The 7,443-nt window shown below is 37.6% G+C and overlaps 1 pseudogene; it reads left to right on the top strand.

Moving 5' to 3' along the window:
- The first annotated feature begins 415 nt into the window (after window positions 1-415).
- On the top strand, window positions 416-2,731 carry LOC135593494 (pentatricopeptide repeat-containing protein At1g06140, mitochondrial-like; annotated as a pseudogene).
- Window positions 2,732-7,443: the final 4,712 nt, after the last annotated feature.

Here is a 7,443-nt window from a genome sequence, read left to right as displayed (position 1 = left end):
TCATTGAGAAAGGACGACAAGTAGAGTAATGGCCAAGGGTTAGATGGAGGGTGATGACCGACGAGAATAAAATGATCATTTTCTAAAAATATGTTGCATGAATTTTTTTTAGTTAGGGTGCTATTTATCAAACTTAGGATTTTGTTTCGACATTCAAATGTATATATATATATATATATATATATAGTTTAAAAAAAGTAAATGTGAAAATTACTAATTTCGGAAGGATTTATGTACATAATTATGCCTTTATATATATATATATATAGTTTAAAAAAAGTAAATGTGAAAATTACTAATTTCGAAAGGATTTATGTACATAATTATGCCTTTAAATTAAGATATGGAGCATGTTCATATACTTTTAACGTATTGAGAGATTTTGCCACGAGAGGTTTTTGGTGCGGCGGTATCCCAAATAATGATATATTATTGTTGTACGTAGAGAGATTTTGCCGCCGTTGAGACAAGGTTTAGATGATGTGGGCGTCAAAAGGGTCGGTTATCCGGCATCACTGACGTTCAAGTGTCGCGTGTAAAGAGGATTATTCCAAGGCGCGCTCTTTCTCTCTCGCCCATTGATGCAAACAGATGTGTGGCGATCCTACCCTCCGCGACAAGCTTCTTTCCGGCCACTCCAAACATCTGAGTTCCTTCTTCCCCCGCTGCTTCTCCCTCCGCCGCCTCCGGCAGCTACACGCCCAACTCTTCCTCTATGGTCTCCACCACTCCGCCGTCTTCGGCTCCCGCCTCGCCCACGCCTACTTCGAGCTCGACGCTCCCCGACACGCCCAGCAAGCGTTCGACCAAATCCACATGAAGACGCCCCACTCCTGGAACACCATGCTCTCCGGCTACTTCAGCACCCACAACCTCGCCGACCTCCTGCGTCTCTATAAGTTCTCCCGCGCCCGGAACCACAGGCCTGAGACCTTCAGTTTGGCCTTCGGCCTGCGAGCTTGCGTCGGCCTCTTTCTGTTCGACTTCGGGAGGTCGATTCACTCGGAAGCCATCCGATCCAACCTCGATCTAGCTGAGTACGTGGTTGTCCCGCTCATCAACATGTATGTCGAATTGGGCACTATGGAGGACGCCGAGAAGGTCCTCCGCCGGGTTCCTCCGGGGATTCCCACAGTTTGGGGTCTCATGATGAAAAGCTACGTCATGGCGTCGTTGGACGTCAAAATCTTCGATTTGTTCCATCAGATGAAGGAGTTGGGACGTGAACTGGATCAACTTTCTGCCGTTTATTTGGTTCGTGCTTGCGGAAACATTCAAGCAGCCAAGGCGGGGTGTATGCTTCATGCCATCTGTTTGAAGAAGAACTTCCTGGAGGCATGTATCCACTTGCAGACCTCACTCGTCGACATGTATGGTAAGAGCGGAATGGTTGATTCGGCAAAGAAGATGTTCGACGAAATGCCATGCAAGGATGTCGTCTCATGGAGCTCGATGGTTGCGAGCCTGGCCCAGTGTGGGAGAGCCTGGGAGTCGCTTCACCTTCTTCGTGACATGTTTGACCAGTCGATTTTGCCAAACGCAGTCACTCTTGCCAGTGCCCTCCTTGCGTGCTCAAACCTCGGGGCTTTGCAGCAGGGTAAGAGTGTGCACGCCTACATGGTCCGCAACAATGTTGAACTGGATGTGGTGAGTAATACTGCTCTCCTTGACATGTATGCAAAATGTGGATCCATGGAGGTTGCTCACAAGGTCTTCGCTGATATGCCGGAGAGGAATGTGTTCTCTTGGAGTGCAATGATCGGAGCGTTGGGCATGCACGGGATGTGCTCAAGAGCTCTGGAACTTTTTGAGCACATGAAGTCTGAGAATCTCGCACCCAATTCTGTCACGTTCGTCGCAGTTTTATCTGCTTGTAGCCATTCTGGTAGGGTCGAAGAAGGGCGTCGCTACTTCAAGTCCATGACTGAGGATTACAAACTAAATCCGAAGCACGAGCACTACACATGCATGGTTGATCTTCTTGGGCGAGCTGGGCTATTGGAGGAAGCCGAATCTTTGATCAAGGAAATGCCAATAAAGGCTGGTCCTAGTGTTTGGGGAGCTCTCTTGGGTGCCTATCGAATCCACAAGCAGATAGACAAGGCGAAACAAGTGGCCGATAAGCTCTTTGTCTTGGAGCCTGATCAACGCGGGGCACATGTGCTGCTTTCAAACATTTATGCCACAGCTGAAATGTGGGACATGGTGAAGAACACTAGAGAGTTGATGAGCAAAAGGGACCTGCAAAAGACAGTCGGCTTCAGCACAATTGAGGTTGACAAGAAAGTCTACGTTTTCGATGCAATTGGCAGAACGAGAGCATCGTTGAGCTCTGGCACAAGCTGAGTGGTGAGACGAAAGCATTGGATTATGTTCCACACTTTTATCTTTCGCACTTCATGATGTGGATGATGAGGCAAAGTAGGAGATGCTTTGCGGTCACAGCGAGAAGTTGGCAATGGTTTTTGGCCATCTAAAGACTAATGATGGGTTGCCACCGAGGATAACAAAAAACTCGAGTGTGTGGAGATTGCCACATAGCCAGTAAATATATCTCCTTGATCACTGGAAGAGAGATAATAATGAGAGATTCTAAGAGATTACATCGTGTCAAAGATGGATCTTGCTCCTGTGGGGATTACTGGTAATCAGTTTCAGTTCTTGTATTCTATATTCAAAATGATACGCAAGTCCTTTCTTTTCTTGACAAATTCGTCTACCAAGCATTTTATGTCCATCTGTTATAATTCTGTAGATGATTGAGAAAAAATCTTCTTGGTGCTAGGTAACAGAATCTTGGTCCAAACTCGAACTTTATGAGAATGGGTTAGGTCAGGAAAATGTTATTTAGGTTAGCTCCGAATCAGCACAACTTTTAATGGAGATTGATCAACTTTATTGATAATGATTAGCATAAGAGTGGATGGTCAGACTTGATATGATAGAGATAACAGGGGAGAAGAAATTAAGATGAGTGAAGAGTCTTAACATTAGGATTTTATGCTTCAATAGTTATGTAATTAGTATAGATGATTCCAATGTTGAATTTATTGATCTTCTCCACCAAACTAGAATCTATTTCTTAGACCATTAGCAAAATCTGATCATTATTGTGACACTCAACTTGCATTGTTTTCTTTTAATCAATATATTCTTTTACTCCCTAAGTTTGAGTATGACATGAAACTAAACCATAATTGATATGAAAGTTAATACAACAACAAGATCCATAAGAGGTCATATGTTTAGTTAAGTTTAAAATACTTAAATCTTTATTTATAATTTATATTAAAATCTTTTTAGATTTTTCTCCATCTTTTCTCGTACCATGAATATTAATTATTTTACCTCAATACCATATCCGAAGATCTTTTAAGCATATCTCCATATTATCTTAAATAATTTTCTCTCATATTATAATCTATCAAAACGATACTTAGCTGTTCATGAATAAAAATATATATTTTTTCATCTTTCCTATTAGTGCTATACATCTATCTTAACATTCTCATTTTGACAACAGAAACATTATTTATATATATATATATATATATATATATATATATATATATATATATATTATTCTTAACAACCCAACATTTATATCCACATTATTGGTCTCACCACTATCTTATAATTTTTTTTTTTAGTCTGAAAGCATCCGATGATCACACAAGACTTCTGACACCGTTTATCATTTTAATCATATTATTTTTATTATATGAATAATATATTCATCTATCTCTTCGTTTTCTTGAATAATTGATCCAACATATTTAAAACTTTTACTAAAATAAACTTTTTATCCATTCAAGTTAATTATATTCTCATATCTATTCCCATAACCACTAAGGTTATATTTTATATATTTAGTTTTAGTCTTACTTAATCTAAAACCTTTAGTTTCTAAGATTTACCTCCATAGCTTAATGTATAATTTATTTTACTTAGACTCTCATCAACTAAGATAATATCATTTGTAAATAACATATACCATGGAGGTCATGATGTAAGCGACTACATTATCAATTGAAAAGATCCTTGATGTAATCCTATGCTAATATGAAATTGACTAGATACACTCCATATAGTTCTAAAACTAATAGCTATATTATCATACATATATCTAATAGCATCAATATAATTAGTCGGTATATCTTTTATCTCTAAAAACCACAATAATAAATCTTTGGAAACTCTATCATACATTTTCTCTAAGTCAATAAAGATCATATACAAATTTCTTTTTCTCCTTATACTTTTTCATTAATTATCTTAATAAATAAATAACTTATATTGTTGATCTCTAGGATAAAATCACATTAATTTCCAAATATATTTATTTCAAGTCTTATCCTATTTTCGATAATTTTTTTTCAAAGTTTCATAATATACCTTATGATTTTAATTCATCTATAATTTAAATAAATTTGTATGTCATCTTTATTTTTGTAAACTAGCACTAAAAAATATTTCTCCATTCATCAAACATTCTTTCAAATCCTATGATTTTATTAAGTAAGCTAATTAACCAAAATATCTTTAAACTTTTTTTATACCTCAATAAGGGTACCATAAGGCCTCACACTCTTAACTATTTTTATCTTCTTTAATGTATTTTTTATTTAATTAGCTCTAATTTTATGAATAAAATATATGATTATTAAATTTGTTACTACTATTTATTATTAAATCTAAGTCATGTGTGAAATATTTATTAAATAATTTATAAAAATAATTTTTTTCATCTTTTTTTAGTCTCGTTATCATTAGCAAATATTCTTTAATCTTCTTTATAATATTGTCTAAATCCTTACATCTTTTTTTCTTCTAGTCTTAGCAATTCAATATATTTTTATTTGACCCTCTTTAGAACCTAATTTTAGTCTCTTTTTTAGATTTTTTATATCTTTTAATTTTTTTTCTTATTTTTATAATTTTATTAATTATTAAAATATAATTTTTTTAGTAAAAATTACTTTTTGAATTTCCTTGCACCATCATCAACTCTCTCAAAAATTGAGTCAAATTATATTGATAGGTCAAAAATTGACTGGTTTAGTAAAAATTGATTTGCAAGTTAATAGAGCATAAAAAAAAAATGTCATTCAAAACCAAATCATATGCAACAAATACTGTAGCCAAAACAGCACATTCATTGTACACCAATATAATAATCTATCCTGATATAGTTCAGGATGGATTATATTCGTACAACCTCAAGTTCCAGACAGTTTAATGAACTTGTGAAAATATTACTTTATCCTTGTCTATCCTGAAAATTGTCACACTTAATAATCGTAACTATTTAGAAGCCAAAACAGCGCATTCTTTTTACAACAATATAAGCAAAATCTGAATTTTTATTTTATGTATGAAGAGACTAGCAAAAGAATCAGTGTCACTGGACAATTCATCTCATTAATGGGTAAGAAAAGCAGAGAAACTAATTCACAGTTACGTACATATATACTTGAATGTTAAATGCTCAACACCAACTAAAGGTAAATCTATTGAAATCCCACAATCACCGCAAGCAAGAGAAACGGGCAGCTCTGGAGAAAAAGAAGTGGAAGGTCGTGAGAGCGAGGCTTACTCTTGGTATGCAGAGACGATAAAGACGGAGGCGAAGTGGACTCTCTTGGTGAATGACACAAACCCCATCGAACTCCTTCCCCCAATCTCCCAACGGAGCTCTCATAGGAGAAGACGGGATCCCTCGCTCGCTCTAACACAAACACAATCGATCTCCTTCCCCCAACCTCCCAACGTAGCACTCAAAGGAGTTGACGGAATCCCTCGCTCGCTCTAACACAAACCCCATCGATCACCTTCCCCCAACCTCCCAACGGATCTCTCATAGGAGAAGACGGGATCCCTCGCTCGCTCTAACACAAACACAATCGATCTCCTTCCCCCAACCTCCCAACGAAGCACTCAAAGGAGTTGACGGGATCCCTCGCTCGCTCTAACACAAACCCCATCGATCTCCTTCCCCCAACCTCCCAACGAAGCTCTCAAAGGGGAAGACGGGATCCCTCTCTCGCTCTAAAACAAACCCCCCCGATCTCCTTCCCCCAACCACCCAAGGAAACTCCCACAGGGAAAGACGGGGCCCCTCGCTCGCTCTATTTAAAGACGAGGGTGCGGCTGCCACTGGAATCACGGAAACGCCACTGGGCAGGCCAAGCCCTCGATTCGTGCCCCTGTGAGCTCGACAAATGGATCCGGACCGTCGGACAGTAATTAGAAGATACTCCTTCGGTTAACGGTCTGCTAATTATTAAGTATGTGCGATGCAACTGTTAATGAAGTTGCAATACAACATGGCAAGCAAATGAGACACAATTAGCTTTCCTCAAAGCTGTCCTTTGAAAGTTCAGCTGACCACCCAATAGCTTCTCTCATCTCTCAAAAGAGAGAAGAGGGAGAAAAGAAAGACTATAGTGTGACTCGACATAACATTTGGTCTCATTTGTAACTTTTGGATTTGAATTTAGCAAAGAAATGTCATCTAGTCGTGTTATGTATAACTCTAATCACATTATGCTGTTTGAAGTTGGGTAAGTTTCAGAATTGGCAAGAGAAAAGGTTGTGGACCATGGAGATGTAGACACAATCATTATTGATTGTTGTCGAAATGGAGCTTTCTGCTCCCTCGAAGCTTGCGGCTGGCACTAGCAATAAGGCTGTGGAAACCCTCATTTTTGCACCACCATTTTCTAGCTGGTAAGTGAGAGAAGTTTTGTGTTAGTGATTCAGCAATTAATACTAGTTAATTGTTCTCAGAAGAATCATAATTTAAGCTCCTATTAGCATTGAAAATATATTTAAGATGCCTGATTGCTGTAAAATATTTCCCTAGTTGCTGAAACCTACACATTTTTGTTGACTCCGCCAATGAACTGGACTTGATTTATTTTCACTCAGCGGATGATGATGACATCTCAGAAGTCAACAAAAAGGATGCCTCAATTGTGGCTTGAATGGTGTCCCAGTTTTCAGAAAGAAAATAAGGTTTTTGGACATCACAAATTTTATAAAAACCTTTTGTGATTACCTCTCATGATCATCTTTTTAATGTTTGCTTCGGGTGTGACATAAAATTCTGTCAAAAGAAAGTGTTGTTCAGTATCTAATCCAGTCTGCAACCCAATCAAACAAAGCTTTCCAAATATTTGTGATTCTTATAAAGCATGAATAGAATTTAAAGGTTCTTTCTTTCTTTCTTTCTTGTGCATTATCCTAAGCTTGTCAGCAGGATGAAATGGCATACAAGGAAGAAGGATAGCCTATAACATGTTCCGAAAAAGATTGAGAAGCTGGTTTTACTTCCTTTTGACAAAAAGAGAAAAAATAATTCAATAAAAACTCACAAATTTACATTCTGATTCATCCCAAAAGAATTAAATCTACATTCAATCTGAAGCCCAACCCACACAC

The sequence above is a fragment of the Musa acuminata genome, chromosome BXJ1-9, assembly GCF_036884655.1.
Source record: "Musa acuminata AAA Group cultivar baxijiao chromosome BXJ1-9, Cavendish_Baxijiao_AAA, whole genome shotgun sequence".
Classification (NCBI taxonomy): Eukaryota; Viridiplantae; Streptophyta; class Magnoliopsida; order Zingiberales; family Musaceae; genus Musa; species Musa acuminata.
Note: the sequence above shows the minus strand (reverse complement) of the source record. Positions and strands in the feature narration are given on the sequence as shown.